The following is an 18347-nucleotide window of genomic DNA, read 5'->3' as shown; positions in this document are numbered from 1 at the left end:
AAGTTTATGGCCTCTAACTTCCACAGCGTATATTACAAATATAGATTTCTTACATCCACATGTTCTCTGAAAGGCGCTGAATCTTGGGATTTGGACCACGGCACATTTCTGCAGAGTATTTTTGCACAAAACTGAGAAAAAAATTTAAAAAACAATTTTTCGAAATCCTCCTAGGGTAAGAGTCCGATAACCTCAAAACTTTGCAGGAATTATCCTTTAATCATCTTGATAAAAACATGTGTATTTTAGGAAGAAACAACTTATTTTTATGTTGTACTTATAACAGGAAGTATTGTATATCTTCGCAATAATTAGTCCAAATAATATCAAACTCGAACTGATTTCTCCATGGAAACTTCAGGCTCTGTGCAAAATTTGAGGTCAATTGGACATTAGTTGGCGATGTTACACAAAATTGAAAAATACACAAACATGCAAAAAGTATTCAAAACCTACTTTTGCAACTTCCTAGACCAGGGGTGTCAAACTGATCCAGTAAAGGGCCGTGTGGCTGCAGGTTTTCATTCCATCCAATCAAAATCACACCTGGTCCAACAAATCAACAGTGTGAAGACAGTTCAGGTGATTGAGTAAGTCGAGTCAGGTGTGTTCTTGCTTGGTTGGAATGAAAACCTGCAGCCACACGGCCCTTTACTGGATCAGTTTGACACCCCTGTCCTAGACCAAGAGTCGCATCAGCACGAAATTCTGCACAAAATCTTTCTAATGCTACGATCAAAATGTATCAAAAGAATTTTCATAATCCAAACAATATGAAAGTTATAAATATATATATATATATATATATATATATATATATATATATATATATACAGTATATATATTTACAAGGGAAAGCTGATATAAAATACAAATACGGTGTAAAAAAAATAAAACTTTCCCATCCATCAGAGCTGCACCTGTCCACAAATAAAGACTGAACTACCATTAACCACAGATGATCAGAACAGGAAATTCCTAGTGTGCAGGACCAATCATGTTCATGTCTCTGAACAGAAGGGGTGGGTCATGTTTGTCAGGGGAGAGTTCAACTTGTGACTGATGAAGAGATCCAGTTGCAGATGACAGCTGAGTGCTAACACAGATAGATAAAAACAGCTTCGCTTCTGATACACCACTGACTTTGAAAACAGATCTACAAACCTGAGAGAAATGGTGTGACTGATCATCAATGGTGAGTTATTATGTGTTGAATAGAAAGTTTTAGCATAAGCTGTGTGTTTGAATCCATCATGATAAAATTCATTGGACAGGGACTTGAGATTTTAACACCTGTTGAGTTGTATTCAACACTCTCCCGGCCTCATCAATTATTAACTTGAATCAAAAATTAAAATCCAGAAGTATTTTTATTTTATTTTAAATGCATGGGTTCTTTTGCTTTGGGAAGTAGGCTTTGCAAAAACAGAGTAAACGCAATGAGGGCTTTGCTTTTGTTGTCTGTCACAGTGACTCAGCATTTTTTTGTTTTCTTCTCCTGGGTAGCAAAAGAGGTAATGAAAGGCCTTAGGGTTAGTCATGAACAAGACAAATAGACAGGTTTGATGACAATCTGTGCGTACGTCCATAGGGACTTTCGATTGAAAATACAATGAAAGTTATATTCTTATCCACTCAATAGTTTGTGAATAGCAAACATAAAAGTTGAGAAAAATCAATATTTCAGTGCAACTTTGAAACGTGTTTGAGTTGTGAAATCCCTTTATAAAGTTTGCTCTGTTTATTTCTTCTGTTTCCCCTGAAAAGGCTACATGTAATATACATAACTGAATTTGTGGCCTAAACCTAGATATCCTGACTGTTGGTCCTAGCCTACACCAAAAACATACACTTTCTATAATGCATCCTGATGACATCATCAGGATTATATCATACTTGACAAACCCACAGAAGATATTTTACAATTCTTTTAAGGCTACTTTTTTTGGCTAGTAAACTGACATTGGTGTGTAAAATCGGTGGCATGCCCCCTTAATTAGCTTGAAAGACCTAAAGTCAGTTAATCACAACTCATTTTGTATCAACTTGTTCCAGCTCCATCTTTTTTTATGGCTGTACAATTTAATAAATATATAGTATTTTGTTTATTTATTTACTTGGGACAGTGCACATTAATTAACATTTCAGTTTCTACTGTTTCAGTTTCTTTTTTATGCATCAATATATTTCTTTTGCCTTTCTATGCCATTATGTTAGTACAGATGGCGAGTGACAGGAAATGGGAGAGAGAGGTGGTGACATGAATACTCGATTACACAATTATTCGATTGCTGCAGCCCTAGAAAATATATTTATTTTGCCATACGATGATCAGTGCTGGAGTTGCATATTGTTCTTTTTCTAGCCTGCAGGTATGTGGTTCTGAAGATCCGGGCTGCAGTGAGAGGCGAGGCACAGCCAGAGGAAAGTCCCACATCATGTAGCCAGGCAAAAGGTGGGTTTGATGAAATGATTCAAGAGCCCTTGTGAGGCTGTTACTGTACAGCTTGGAAACAGGTTACTGCCTCGATGTTAAGAATTTATTCAAAATCAATAAAACATTTAAAGAAGAAGACAGAGGCCTTCACATTCTCAGTGTGGTGCATCTGCAACACTTCTCGCTTTTAATGCAAAACATAAACATTTGGTTCTTTGATTAATCATCACTACACACCTTTCACATTGCACACATGATTTGATCTACAGTGTTGTTCACAAATATTTGACCATCTTTGAACATTATGCATTGTAGAAACACATTCAGCTGTTTCATAACTGCATTTTCAAATTTAGTGTTAAATATGAATGACTTCAGCAACTGGGGTGCTGTCTCTTTCCTAGTTGCAATGACAAAGCATTTTGAATTTGCTACAACTCTGATTTGTGCCTCTGGCTGGAGACTCCTGTGTTTCTATGTTGACGAACATTGAGGATATCAATACAAAACAAAAATAAAATAGGAATTTACAGTGGGGAAAAAATACTTCCAATGCCAGGGGCTCTTTTTCAAGTTTGCAAGTTAATAAAAAAAGACATGTTACTTCCTGGTGTAGAATTTGGCACCAGTGCATCCAGGTCACTATAGATTAGAATATGTATCGTGTATTAGTTAGCTACAGCATTAGAAAAGATTAAAGGCAATCATGTAAGGACATATTTAGCCTTTTATAGAATAAAATATTAGTACTCTGACCTAAATTACAATTTAGCCACTTCTCAACAGAACGTAACTTTTGATTAAGGATTCCTCCAAATATCCCCTTACCAACGGATCAGATCAGCCTCAGTGTTGTGAGGGCTGCAAACAGAAGACACAAGTGTTTCTAACTGGAGCTGACTCACATTGTCAGTGGATTATACTTGAGGGCTCAGATCTTTGTTCCCCGACATGAGTCTTTATTCTCTTTCATCCCATTGTGTCCTCTTTCAGTATCGTAATGTAATGTCACACTGTTGAAGTACAGTGCTGTATATATAATGAGGGCTTCAGTCGCACAGTTAATGCACAGTGTAGTTGAGTTTATAACATAACAACCCTGTCAGGCTGAAGAAAACAACACAATACAATATGATTACATATATGTGAGATCAGCCCTCCCACCATCAACCCCCCCCCCCCCCCCACACACACACACACACACACACACACAGGCCTGCCTCCCTAACCTACAAACTTCAACCCTTCAGGTCAAAAAAAGGAACAGTAGAATTGTACATTAAATGGATATTTCTAAAGTTTATATTCTCGTTATTGCGTTAACGTGAATGAATAAATTAATAAATATATAGTACTAGTAATAGTTGTATTTGTTGAGTCCACCAGATGAAGCTCTTGGTTTAAAGAAAAGGGTTCAATGTTGGGTATTCAGTGTGTTTTCAACCCTTTATTGACGGAGATCTCCATCTAGTGGACTCAGAAAATAATGAAAATGCTTCATGAAGCTTCATTTGGAAATCACTACTATTCCCAACTACCCCCCCAATAAATTATTTTTGAACTCTCCTGGCTTTCCCTTCAGGTTGTACATGGTCTTTTTATTTAGTATACTTTCTTCCATATTTTGTATACCTTTCTTTAGGTGGTTGTTCATCTTTACATATTGGCTATTCTAAAAAATAGATTTTTTCTTTTTATTTTACTATGAATTTAGACATGGACAAGCCCAGAACATGTGTAGCAGTGTACCTACCTGTGTTTGAAAAAACAAACCACAAATGGAATTGTTTTCTATAGTAGGCTACAGGGCCATCCACACACGGGTATTTCTGAAAGTGTGTGTTTCTCTGCACGGTTTGTCCTTTCATCCAAACGTAACCACAGTTGTTGCTCCTGAAACTGAAGTCCAGGGTGAACTTTTTGGAAAAATACGGCAGTCGTGTGGACAGGAAAACCGCAATTTCTTGTTGACATTGTTTGACGTCACACTGTGCGACAGTAAACAGTCAGTTGTATCCATGGAGACGTGTGATGCACTCTAGACGTGACCATCTGATGGAGTTGCTGTGATGGAAGACTGAGCCAAAATACTGCTGCTATTTAGGGCGCACTCAGGCCGCACTCACACTGTCCATCCGTACCGTGCCCAAGCACGTTTCACTGCTAAAGTCTAGTTCGATTGACCAGTGTGAGTGCAACCGTACCGCTCCTAGACGCGGTCACGGGCCGTTGGGGAGAGGTGGGCTTTTGTAAAGCATGTTTGCACGTGTACAAGCACGAGGCCTACGGCGGTTCTGACGTCATTTTATGTGCGCCTGTTCAGACATAGAAAAAAAGAAGGACGGACCATGCGCAGACATTCAAAACAATGGCGGCGAAAGGTTCACGTTGGTGTGATGCGGAGGTGGGTGCAGATTTGGTCAGATGAAAATACTCATAAACAGTTGGACAAGACGCACAAAAACTCTGAGGTCTATGGGAAGATTTGTAAACAAAGCGACGCATCGCAATGACATCAATCAATGCGTGTGACGCGTTAATGCGTGATGACGTATAGGCATCAAGAAGCATTCGCGCCGAGGCCCAGGTAGTGTGAGTACAAACGGGCCTGGGGCACGGGGAGAGAGGGAGGGGGGACAAGTACCCTAAAGCACGGGGCACGGTACGGATGGACAGTGTGAGTGCGCCCTTAGTAACTTATCAGCACTTTGGGTGTGTCTCATACAACAACTACCACATCCAGCAACAGAAGCGTCAGTGTGATCTATTACAATAATAATAATAATAATAATAATAATATTCATTATTTTTAATAATTATTTTTCCAGCCTTGTGATTGGCTAAAATGGCTTTCCTGTTAGGAGTTGTAGGAATTTTACACAATACTTTTCAGAATTTCACACCAATCAAAAGGACCTAACAGAGTTATATATTGCGTAATTCAAATTCTACAGGAGGCTTTCTGGAGTCAGCAGAGTCGTTGGTAGTTTAGTGCGCCAGCAGGCATTTATTAGCAGAAGGACATCGGATGATACAGACGTCTGGAGAAATGTTCTATTCTCTATCTAGAGTAACTGTGAGCACACAGTACCCGTGATCAGAGGCAAGAAGTTCTGATATCTATTCTAACTACTCCAGCATATAAACTTGTTACAAAGGCGTGGTTATGTGTGCGCTTGTGCGTGCATGTGTGTATTTTTGAAACAGCCGTCAGGACACCTCCATCTCGACTCCCAGGCGTAGGGGTTCCCTCTGTGTCCACAGGAGTCTTCTTCTTTATCTGTGAAGGAAACAAAACACGGACAGCAATTCTCCTAACTCTTACGCTATCTGCCAGATGCCTGTTCGAGCGCTGACTAGTTCTTTGTCTTTGTGACCTTGACTTGTTCCTGTGCAGAGAAAGCAGATACAGATTGAATAAAAAGTTTATGTGCTATGCTGGGAGCAGGAAAGTTTGAGCTTGAACTTATAATAACTATCACACTTTAAATGATCATACCTAATAATCACACTTATCACACTCTTATTAATCATTACTAATACATACGCTAACATATGATTATTAATTGAATCATTGATTATCACACTCTTATTAATCATTACTAATACACACGCTAACACATGATTATTAATTGAATCATTACTAATACACACACTAACACAAGATTTTTTAATTCTTCAATTCCCCCTGTTGATCACTCACTAGAGTGATCATTTCTTCTTGGCAGGTCAGACAATGGGACTATCTCATTGCTAGGGTCTGTGTCTGTTGTGGCTAACATTTGATACTTGGGCCCTTCCTTTTTTTATAGCCGTTTCGAGAATCCTTTCAGTCATTGAGCGAAGGAATGGAATGCAACAACAGCCACACAAGGTCAAAATAGCTGCAAACACAGCAATTGACACCAATACTGAGGACACAAGGGCTTTGTACTTTCCAAAAACACCCATCCAGCTGTCCCACATGCTTGTGTCCACACCTGAGTGCTCTTTCATCTTTTTGTTCAATACTCTGAGACCTTCTATGGCTTTTGTCAAACTACCATCTGCCGCTGTATTATTGGGGATGAATGTACAACACTGATCACCAAAAATAGAGCAAACGCCCCCCCTCTCTGCCAACAACATGTCTACTGCAATGCGAGTCTGGAAGGACATCATGGAAGTTGCACTCAGCTGATCTTTCACTGCATCAAAACCTTCCTGTGTCCAATTACTTAATCTCTGCACATTGTAATGTACGTAATTGATCCTGTCAACATTCTTATTGGGAGTGATCGGGAATATTGCAGCTATCACTGGTATGTTCTCAAACCCAGCTCCTACCTGATCTGCTAACTTATATTGATCCGGAACGCCCCTAGGGACACCAATAGCATCAATATACGTAGGGTCTGGTTCCTGTTTCCAGTCACGTCTTTTCCTGACCAATGATACACCTGACAGCTCCACTGCCTTACTAATGTCAGTACCGTCCATGGGAATTACTTTAACCGGAAGGATAAGGGACACTAGAGCACAAACGGCCATTTGGTTCTCCGGGAAGATATCATACAGTCTCCTATCCCCACAGTACCACCAGATGTCGGCTCTAGACAGTATGTTTTGACTTTTGTTATACAGAATGACCGTCTGACATAGGGAGATATTAAATGTTGATAGCGGTACACTTCCTGTGAAATTAATGCATGTGTAATTCATTGGTGGTATTATAGTAGAAAACAACGGCTTCCTTTGTGTCGGGGGAGTCAGTGGGTACACTTTATCAAATCTGGAGCAGTTCTGAGTCGGATTGTCTTGTGTCATAAGGTTAATCATACAAGTGGCGTTTATTGTGGCTGGTACAATGTGTAAAAGAGGTCTAGGTCCCATACACACCAAGCAACTCGTGCTTGCTCCCACTGCTGCCTGTTGAGCTAACATTAGCCAGTTGTTACCTTTACCAGAAATCCCCGTGGCAACAAAGAAATCAAAATCTGTATCATCTTGGTCACCCCATACTATTACTTTGACCTCCCCCCTTTCGGTAGCGGCCTGGTTAACCAAAAGCTGGCTATTCCTCCGAGCAGTGGTGTTCCTCATCTGTGGTTTAACCTTAATCTGAAAGGAGGGGTCTTTGCTTGATTTGTAGTAGGCCCAAAACAGGAGATCCCACCCGTTATGTTGATTTACTCCGGTTAGATTGAATGTCAATTTAAGGGTGTGTCTAGCCCCTGACCCTGTGACCCGCATTGTAATTATTTTCTTCGCCTCTTTTGCACTAGTGGTGCTGGGCTTACACCCCACTCTCCCATCGTCTGCGAAGCATGTTCCCCACCCCGTATTTTTGAGATCATTAGTTAAGTACCAGCCACTGGGATGATATTGACCTGCGTTTGTCGATCCCCACTTCCCCGTTTTCCCATACAGTGTGCTGAGTTGTACGCCAAACGCAGTTATGTGATTGAGATATGGACAGAATTGTGTCATGCTTTTGTGAGCCTGTGGTTGACTGCAGGGGGCGGAGTTCTGTTCACTTTCTGACGTTGAACGGGTCGTACGATTCTTGGCATGAGTCACATTACTTGGGGCTTTAGTGGGGACGGTACTGTTAGATTGCAACTGGGTTTTGTAATCATGGAGAAGTAACAGCGGGAGTACTACTACTAGGGTGATTCCTAGGAGGAAACATAATGTTCCTCTGAGACCACAAAATCCTGGGTGTCTAAAGGGATGCCACGGACGTGGCCTGCCAAGTTCCATAACTAACAATTATCAAACCATACACATATAAGATAGATTACCACTAAAATAATGAATATTACAAAAAAACACACTAAGTGTCCACACACACACACAATGTTTGTTTTTGTGCTCTCTTTTTTTTTTTTTTTTTTTTTTTTTCACTCTATATACTGTGGTGTTTTTCTTTTTCTTTTTTAATGGTGTATGTGAGTCAATAATGGATTATATGTATTTACAGAAGTCCCTTAACCCTGTTCGGTTAGATCTGTTCTGACTTGGTCTAGGGACCTTTTGGGCTCCTCCCCCTGTCTACACCTTGAAAGGTGAATCCACTTGTCACTGTCCTGCACTTTTACTGCTGTGGAGGTTCGCTCCACTACCCTATGGGGTCCTGTCCACCTGGGGTGTGTCCACTTTCTTTTCAATGTCTTTACATACACCCAAGGTTCTCCTAGCAAAGTCAGTGGGGCTGGTGCTGGTCCTGACCCCCCTTGGCTTCCTGCCAATGTCTTTACCCAGCCTTGGAGCTGAGTCATGTAGGACCGTGCTAGTCCGGGTGTGGCCCCTGGCTCTAGTGGTTCCTGGTGTCTTGGTCCGGGGATGGTGCGACCTGTAAGCAACTCGTAAGGGGTAAACTTCTTTTCTCTGTTCACACTGGCCCTAACAGAGTGCAATGCCATAGGCAAGCAGTCTAACCATGATAAACCTGTAGTTACCATCATTTTAGCTATTTTCTCTTTCAGAGTCCTGTTACATCTTTCTACTCCTCCCTGACTCTGGGGGTGGTACACGGTGCCATAAGTATGTTTGAGCCCAAACAACCCTTCAACCCGTCTAAGGTCCTTCGATCGAAAGTGACTGCCATTATCTGAATGGATTACTCGGGGCATCCCATGTCTAGGGATCCACTCATTAGTCAACCACTTACACACTGTCTGTGCATCCTCTTTCTTTGCTGGTACGGCTTCTACCCATCCTGAAAATCTATCATAGATAACCAACAAGTATCTAAAACCTCTGCATGCATCAATCATGTCTGTATAGTCAATGCATATCTCCTCTCCTGGCCCTGTCAATTTTGGACGAGCCCCTGGGTGAGGTGAAAATGTTGGCGCTACATTATAGGTGTTACAAATGGGGCATGATTTCACTTTGTTTTTTATCATAGCTGTCATGAATGGATGCCACCATCCTTCCATAGTATTCTGCATTTGTCTGGCTCCCTCATGTGTTGGTCCATGTGCTTCGTCCAACAGAGAGGGCGCCAGTGAGGATGGTAACACTGGTTTCCCTGTCTGTGGACATCGAAACAGTCCTTCTGCATCTTTAACTGCTCCTCTCCCTATCCACATGGATCTTTCCTCTGGCGAGCCCTCTTGCTGGAGAGCTACTAGCTGATTGACTGTCCATCTTGGGGATAATGGCTCTGTTAATTCTGACTGCATCATTAGCAATGGTACTCTATACCCTGCTGCTTTCTTGGCCGCAGCGTCTGCCGCTGCATTTCCTGCTGCTGTGTCTGATTTCTCTGTGCTGTGACCTTTACACTTTACTACCGCTAGTTCTGCTGGTTTCATAAGAGCTTCAGTCAGTTTCCTCATCTCCTCCTCATGCTTAATAGGCAGACCTGAAGCTGTCACAAAACCTGCTCTCTCCCACTCTTTTAGCTGACAATGCACTGCTGCACATGCATACGCTGAGTCTGTATATATGTTTACTCTCTTTCCCTCACCATGGTTACAAGCTGCTGTCACTGCCATCACTTCCGCTAGCTGAGCTGACGGTTTTTCTGTCACTTCTCCTGTACTCAGTGTCTTAAACTTTCCCTGATCTTTGGTAACCACTGCCCATGCTGCGCTTAGTCCTCCATTATCTTTTCTGAAACAACAGCCGTCTACATACAAGTCCATGTCTCGTCGGTCCAATGGTCTTGCATGCAAGTCAGGTCTCACTTTAATGGCTTGCGCTGTCAGTGGAATGCAGTCATGTGGGTTTTTGTCATCTGGAACTGCTAAACAGCTCGCTGCATTAATTCCTTCGTGTGTGTACGTTATGTTTGGCGCAATTAAGCTGTCCTCTACTTTCCTCAGTCGAGAGCCTGATAGAGTAAAAACGGATGATGAGATTAACGCTATTACACTATGTCTGGTCAAAATTTTAAGTGGATGCCCTGCCACTAGGTGTTCTACTTTCTCTAGGACTCTTGCTAATCCTGCTGCATGTCTCACACACGGAGGCTGTCTCAACTCCATGTGATCTAATGGTGTGCTTACATATCTCAGTACTGCTCTCCCTTGTGGTGTTTTCTGGTATAGTACTGCATTCATTGTCCCGTCTTTCTCTGATGTGTCTAGATAAAATGGTTCTTTGTAGTCTGGAGTCTGTAGAGATGATGCTAACGCCATCTCTTGTTTGAGTCTTTTGAACGCTTCTTCGGCCTCCATAGTCCAGTTCAAAATCTCCTTCTGATTTCTCATCCCTGCTTCTAAGACCATTCTTCTCAATGGGCCTGCTTTGTTGTTATAGTCTGGGATGAAATGTTTGCTGTATCCTGTCAGTCCTAGGAAGCTCAACATTCCTTTCACGTCCACTGGTTTTGGATGTCTTAAAATCGTCTCTCTGTGTGCTCCTGAGAGACTGGTTCCTTCTCCGGTTATCCATCTCCCTAGGAACTGCACCTGTGTTCGGCAACACTGGAGTTTTTTCCTCGAGGCTTTGTAGCCTGCTTTAGCTAGTGCTTTTAACACTGATTCTGTCGCTTGTAGGCAATGTTCTGCATTGTCTGATGCTATCAACAGATCATCTACATATTGTAGACAAACAGTATTCTCTGGGAGTGCTACCTCCTTCTTTAAATGCTGATTTAACACTTTGTTGAACACTCCGGGTGAGAGATTCATTCCTTGTGGGTAACATGTGTATTTATATCTCTGTCCCTCCCATGTGAATGAAAAAGTATTTTCTTAAATCTTGTTCCAGGGGAATGGAAAAGAACGCATTAGCCAAGTCTATTACTGAGAAATGGGACATTTCCCTAGTGAGTTCTGCTAGTGCTGTGTGTGGGTTTGGAACCGGAATAGGAGGGGTTTCTATTCTTCTGTTGACTAATCGAAGGTCATGTGCCATCCTGAAAGTGCCATCTGGTTTTGGGACTGGTAGAATAGGAGTGTTCCAGTTGCTGTCGGAGGGTTCCAACACTCCATTCCGTTTGAGTTCTTCTATGGTTTTAGTTATGGTTTCCTTTGCTTTTACATTTGTAGGGTACTGGGGTACCCACACTGGCGGTCCTGGTTTTACCTTGAATCTGGGTGGCTCTGGCGGTTCACATCGTCCCACGTCATTCTTTCCCTGTGCCCACACTGTGCTAGGTATTCTTCCTAACATGGTTTCTGTCTGTTCATGATCTGTACTTTCCCTGCCATGTGTTCTTGTAATTACCTTTTTCTCTAATTCTGATTGTGAGGTGGTGTGATGAGTGATCTTATACACCTGTCCTTCTTTAGAGTATGTGACTGCGGGGATTGTGGTTTGTTCCCAGTCCTGTAACTGAGAGGCGGTTTTTACCATGGGCCCTAAATCTTTAGCTTGACTTCCTGCTCCTAATGCTAAGCTAATATGGGGTGCTGCACTGTCCCCCATGTTGTACCACTCTGCCTGTTCTGCAGTGAGCAGGACTTGTGCTACTACTCCTTTCTTTGATACATATATACAGTCCGAAGTCAGTGTCCAAGGGGAACCCTCCACTTCCCTAAATTTTTCTTCATACACTTCTTCAGTTTGGGTGCGGTCATAGAGAAGAGTACAGTGAGGAACGTCAGGGACCGGTTCATATGGGTGCACTGAGTGAATCCACGGTGTCCATTGTTGATACAGTTTCAAAACATTGGTGATTGGCGGGTCTGGGTCTTCCTTCAATTGAGCCCAGTAAACGTTAGCCGACTGTTGCTGCTGATCAGGATCTTCCCCTAGGATCCATTGTCCATTGTTACATCTTGAAGTAATTGTCTCTGAACAGTCTATTTTTACTCCATTAGGGAAATTAACTTGCACCCCCTGTGGGCCACATAGGATAGATGCTTTTAATCTGACTAGGACGTCTCTTCCTAGCAGTGAGATTGGGCATTGTGGCGAATATACATAGCTTTGATGAAACTGGTAACCAGCTATTTTAGTGGGGAGGGGTTCTGTGAAAGGGAGTGGCATTGGCTGTCCTCCAAATCCCACCAGGTCTATGGAATATCTGGAGAGCTGTTGACCGAACTGAGGTTGTATCAGAGTCGAACGTGTTGCTCCTGTATCGACTAAAAAGTTCACTCTTCGTTCGTTCACTTCTCCCCGTAGCAAGGGGTCAGCCTCTCCCCTCGCCCTTGACCCTGGGCACCCCTAGTATTGGTCTGGATACCCGGTGCTTTGGGGCAACTGGTTACCTGGGGCCAGTTGTGGTTGTGGTGGCACATGCTGTTGTTGCTGCTGTGGTGGTGGTCCCCCTCTTGGTGGCCCCCTCTGGTTTTGTGGACAGTCTCGTGCCCAATGTCCATGACCTCCACACACGAAACACCCATTGTCCCTGGCCCCCGGTGGTCCGCCCCTGCCTCTTCCATAACCTCCTCGAGGATTAAAGCCTCGTCCTCTTCCTCCTCTATAATGTGATTGTGGTGGGCCCCATGGTCCTGGCGGGTTCCATGGTCCTTGGGGAGGGGGTCCTGCATAGAATTGGCCCACAACTGGGTTAACAGGGATGGGGATTCCCATTGGCGCTGGCTCGGCCTGTTGTTGGCTCATCTGTGCTTGTGTCTTCGCTTTGGCTGCTTGTTTGTGACTTGCGCCTTCCTCTCTAGCTTTTGCTAACTGTAATTTAGTCAGTTGTATTTTCAAATTCTCTACCTCTGTCTTGCTTGCCTCTTTTCTCTCATCTGCTCTGCGCATGTGATGTTGAAGTGTCCTCATCCATATGTGTAGTGGCTCTGTGTCTGCCCTGGGGTCATCCTCCATCTTTGCCTGTACTTCCTTATCTGTTCCTTTCATAACGGCTGCTTTAAACATCGATCCCTGTAATGGATCTGACCCTGGATTCATTCCTGATCTCTCCTGCCAGTCTTTCCTGCATCTCTCCACATAGTCTGCTGGTCCCTCTCCCTCTTTCCTCACAAATGCTACGGTGTGATGACTACCCTGCTGTGGGAATCTTTTCCTCAGGGCTCCTCCGTATGCTGTGGCGTGGTGGCTGTAAGGGTCTTCGTTAGGAACGTTGATGGTCCTTGCATCTTTATCCAATTGGTCTGTTGTCCCCAATCCGTATTTCTGTCCAATTAATCCTCTCACATCGCCTATGGTAAGTTCTGTGCCTACGGTTAGGCCAGCTAATTTCTGTAACCACATTCCAGCTCCGTCACTAAGTGGTGGTAGTTGTGCATTCATGTGTTCCTTGTCGGCTAAACTAAATGGTTTATATACTGGTGGTCCTGACTCTTTCGAAAGCACCAGCGGCATCATGCCGGATGCTTTAGCAACACCGCTACGCGTTCTACATGATACTGGTTCTTCTATTCTCTGTTGAGCTAACTCTAATTCATGTTTGTTTCTTATTACCATTTTCTCTAACCTATTCACGTAAGCTTCCACATCCACTACCCTACTTTTGGGCCTTCCTGCCCCACCTTTTCCTCTCTCTCTCACCAAGGCCTCCTGTTTTGGTGAGGCAGCGGATCCTTGGCTCGTACAATCTGACCACATATCTTCATCTTCTCCTTCAACCTCTGAATCTGAACTAGCCACGCTTATTTTCAAACTAATGCGTTTATCTTTAAATCCCCCTTTCTTTTTCCCATGTCTATCACTTTCCTGACTCCTATGGTCATAGTCAGAGTCATGATCTGAATGGTCTGAGTCAGTCTCATGTTTGGGTCTGCATGCTTGGTGTCTGTGAATGTTCGTGTGTGTTTTTTCATTGAAGGGCAGTCTTGCTACCCCCCCTGTTGCTCCCACTGTCTCTTCCTCCAGCTGCTCTCCGAAGGCCCCTCCTTTCTGTTGTGCCCTCTCATGCCCCCTCCCTTCCTCATCTCGCGCTCCTCTCTGACGCTGTCTCTCCTTCCGCTTTTCCTCCTCCCACTGTCTCTCCTCTTCTGTCTGAAGTCTCACCCTCTCGGATTCACCTGTTATTATACTATAATCCTCCTCTCCCATTTTATCACTCTTTTTAATATCCTCACGATCTGCGTTTCTTCTCATTCTTACCTTCATACTTCCTTCTGCCTCAATTGTAGGTAACTGTAAAGACAACTCTGGATAAATGCTGCTTGAGGGTGGGGCTGACGGTGCCGAGACTGGACCTGGATAGGGTGGAGGCCCTGCGTCTGCCTTTTTCTTCTCTACCCTATTTCTCAGCTGTCTCTGTACAACTTCCGCTGCCATTCCGGCCATATGCAAATCTGCTCTTCGCTCCTCCCTATTTTCTTGTTCCTTCTCCTCCTGTTTTCTCTTATGCCACAACCTACTTAGACTATTATTTCTATTTCCCACTACTTTTTCACGTGCCTTGTCCTCCTCTAACTGTATAATTTCAATCATATTCTCTGGGTCGCCCTCACCCCAACGTTTACACGTCTTTAAATACTCCTTCAAATCTATCAATCTGGTCTCCTGTTTCTTTTTATCCCGACAATGAGTAGGCCATCCGGAAATGGCCTGGCCTACTACTCGCTGCCAGTATTCATCCCAGCCTAATCCTGGGCCTGTCATAGTTATTTCAGCTGTTGAAGTACTATTCACAGGTATTAATTTATTATTTATTCACACACACTCGTTATCCGGACAGTGGATCTAGTCCCCAGTGATCCTCCCCTCACTCAAGCTTCTACTCTACCGTGATAGAGCGGAGTGAGACGATGTTAATCACTGGTTTTAATGACCAAAAGCCGAGTGTCACAGCCCTGTTATTTATGTACCCCCAGATAAGAGAAGACCAGTGGTGAGTTTAATCGTCAGGCTTTTCTGTGATGTCTGCAACAAGCTTCTACTGACAGTGTTTCACCATCAGCGGCTACAGACTGGGTGTATCCACCATCACAGAAACCTACTCACACTTTTATCTGTTTGTGTTCTCTATTATCCTCGAAACTTCCCACACAACAATCCCACAAATAAACACAGTTTTTAAGTATTTCTTATACTTTGGTTCCCAGAACCTTTAGGTCCCAGACCTACATTTTTTTTCTTTGGTTCCCAGAACCTTTAGGTCCCAGACCTATGGTGGCTTTCTAGGCTCACCTAGGGGCTATCCCCCTGTGGCGCTTTTAGTCCTTAATGCCTAATGTATATTCGAGGGTCTCTACAGCCTCCGGCCTTTCTGCGTTCCCTGAACGTCTTACTGAGCACCGTTTATGCGCCTAGGACCTGTCAGGATTTATGATCCCAACACTCCTTTACCTTTTACTTATACTGATTCCAAATCAGTTTAACAGGCCTTTTTTCAATCGTCAGTCCCCCGGCTAAATTTGGATCAAATTAACCTCTAGGAAACATACTGACATTCTCCACCAATTTAGATTTAGGCCGAATCACAGTCTTTACTTCTTAAGAAGAATAGGTGACTGCTTACCTTTCTGAGTGGTGGGCGCCCTTGTGGAGAAGTTCAGTCGGCCCCAGGAGGTTCCCAGTGACTCCGCGTGGTCACCGGTCCAACCTCTGCAGCTCCTTTTGCCCGCTCCTCCTTGTTAGAATCACGTCCTGGGTCACCAAGTTTCTCTGTAGGAATTTTACACAATACTTTTCAGAATTTCACACCAATCAAAAGGACCTAACAGAGTTATATATTGCGTAATTCAAATTCTACAGGAGGCTTTCTGGAGTCAGCAGAGTCGTTGGTAGTTTAGTGCGCCAGCAGGCATTTATTAGCAGAAGGACATCGGATGATACAGACGTCTGGAGAAATGTTCTATTCTCTATCTAGAGTAACTGTGAGCACACAGTACCCGTGATTAGAGGCAAGAAGTTCTGATATCTATTCTAACTACTCCAGCATATAAACTTGTTACAAAGGCGTGGTTATGTGTGCGCTTGTGCGTGCATGTGTGTATTTTTGAAACAGCCGTCAGGACACCTCCATCTCGTCTCCCAGGCGTAGGGGTTCCCTCTGTGTCCACAGGAGTCTTCTTCTTTATCTGTGAAGGAAACAAAACACGGACAGCAATTCTCCTAACTCTTACGCTATCTGCCAGATGCCTGTTCGAGCGCTGACTAGTTCTTTGTCTTTGTGACCTTGACTTGTTCCTGTGCAGAGAAAGCAGATACAGATTGAATAAAAAGTTTATGTGCTATGCTGGGAGCAGGAAAGTTTGAGCTTGAACTTATAATAACTATCACACTTTAAATGATCATACCTAATAATCACACTTATCACACTCTTATTAATCATTACTAATACACACGCTAACATGTGATTATTAATTGAATCATTGATTATCACACTCTTATTAATCATTACTAATACACACGCTAACACATAATTATTAATTGAATCATTACTAATACACACACTAACACAAGATTTTTTAATTCTTCAGAGTGCTATCTCCACCTACTGCTTTGGAATGTGCATGACATTGTTTGAGGATGATTTTGTTGTTTCGTGTGGACAGAGATATTTTATATCACACCAGTGGTGTGGACTGGAATTTTTTTTTAACAGGGGGCCATAAAAGTTTGGTTTCAAAAATAGTGTTTGTGTGCACTAGGCCTCAGACTCCCAACAGGATTAGTCTGCCCTGGTTATACTTTAGCAATAGTTCACGACAGGCTGTGGTATGTTGGGATTATATTAAGGCCTGAAGTGAGCTATTGCTTTTATCAATCTGAAAAAAATATTGAAGACTCTGCTGATAAAGCTGCGCCAAGTCAGATAGAGCTTTTCTTTTTCTGTGTGTGTGTGTGTGTGTGTGTGTGTGCGTGCGTGCGTGTGTGTGTGCGTGCATGCGCATGTGTGATTTTCTTTCTTTCTTACCCGGTTACCAACTATGGCAATATTCTATATTATATATGCCTCTGCATCTCACCTACACTGTATGTCTGTATCTCTGCCTCTGCAGGACAAATGGATGGCAGGATGAGTGCGGATGTGTCAGCCTTGATTCCCCAACCGATGCAAACAGTCAATGCCCTGCAGAAGGAAGAGTGTGGATCCTGAAAGTAAACTGAGTTCTGGATGGTAATGTGGAAGGCCTGTAATGAGGAAACAAACATAAAAATACACAGAGAAACAAACACACTTCATGTTTCTTTTCAAATGTAATACAAATATAATTTATTCTGGGTTAGTGATTTGCATTCATTCATTGCACTCACATGCAAATTTGTTTTTGTTTTGCAATCTCACAGCACAGACAGACACTATCATTCATAAAAACCCAAACAAAAACCCTGGACTGTATTGAACTCCTTCCTGCTTCCAGCTCTCAGTTTTCTTTCACACTCGTCTTTCATCCAGTGGAGAGAGCAGTCCGAGTTGGCAGAGAGAATGAAGGCCTGATCACCAATTCCCCAGCAGAGGAACGGATCAGTCTGGATAAATATTGAAGACTCTGCTGATAAAGTTGCGCCAAGTCATATAGAGCTGTTCTTTTTCTCTGTCACAGTACTTTTCAGTAAAAAAGAGCATGGTTAATGTGTTCTCTGTGTGTTCCTGGTTCTACAATCTTACCTTGTGTGTGTGTGTGTGTGTGTGTGTGTGTGTGTGTGTGTGTGTGTGTGTGTGTGTGTGTGTGTGTGTGTGTGTGTGTGTGTGTGTGTGTGTGTGTGTGTGTGTGTGTGTGTGTGTGTGTGTGCGTGTGTGTGTGCGTGCGTGCGTGATTTTCTTTCTTTCTTACCCAATATCCTGTGATTACACACACACGCGCACACACACACACACGGACAGTCAGTGTGAAATAAAACAAGATAAGATCCGTGATGCTCAGCATCTCCCTTTAATTTCAGAATCCAGGGTGCTAACAATAACCTCTTTACAGTAACTAAAACCTTCTGGCTGACACACCACACACACACACACATGTAGAAAACAATGAGGCAGGGACAGATGAACTAACGGAATTTTGGTTATAGGTTATACCTTTAAAATCAAAATCAGATCCAGAATCAACTTTATTGCCAAGTATTGGCAATCTGTTATTTATCGTAATAGATTACATACCAG

The 18347-nt window shown here is 43.0% G+C and overlaps 1 long non-coding RNA gene across 1 annotated transcript; it reads left to right on the top strand.

The window, feature by feature from the left end:
- The first annotated feature begins 1059 nt into the window (after positions 1-1059).
- LOC310953270 lies at positions 1060-17819 on the top strand. Its single transcript, XR_014593395.1, has 3 exons — positions 1060-1195; positions 2366-2455; positions 17245-17819. It is a non-coding gene; the product is annotated as an uncharacterized lncRNA (long non-coding RNA).
- The last annotated feature ends 528 nt before the right edge of the window (positions 17820-18347 follow it).

This window comes from Echiichthys vipera (genome assembly GCF_963691815.1).
Source record: "Echiichthys vipera genome assembly, chromosome: 10".
Taxonomy (NCBI): Eukaryota; Metazoa; Chordata; class Actinopteri; order Perciformes; family Trachinidae; genus Echiichthys; species Echiichthys vipera.
The sequence above is the reverse complement of the archived record's forward strand: the minus strand, read 5'-3'. Positions and strand labels throughout refer to the sequence as shown.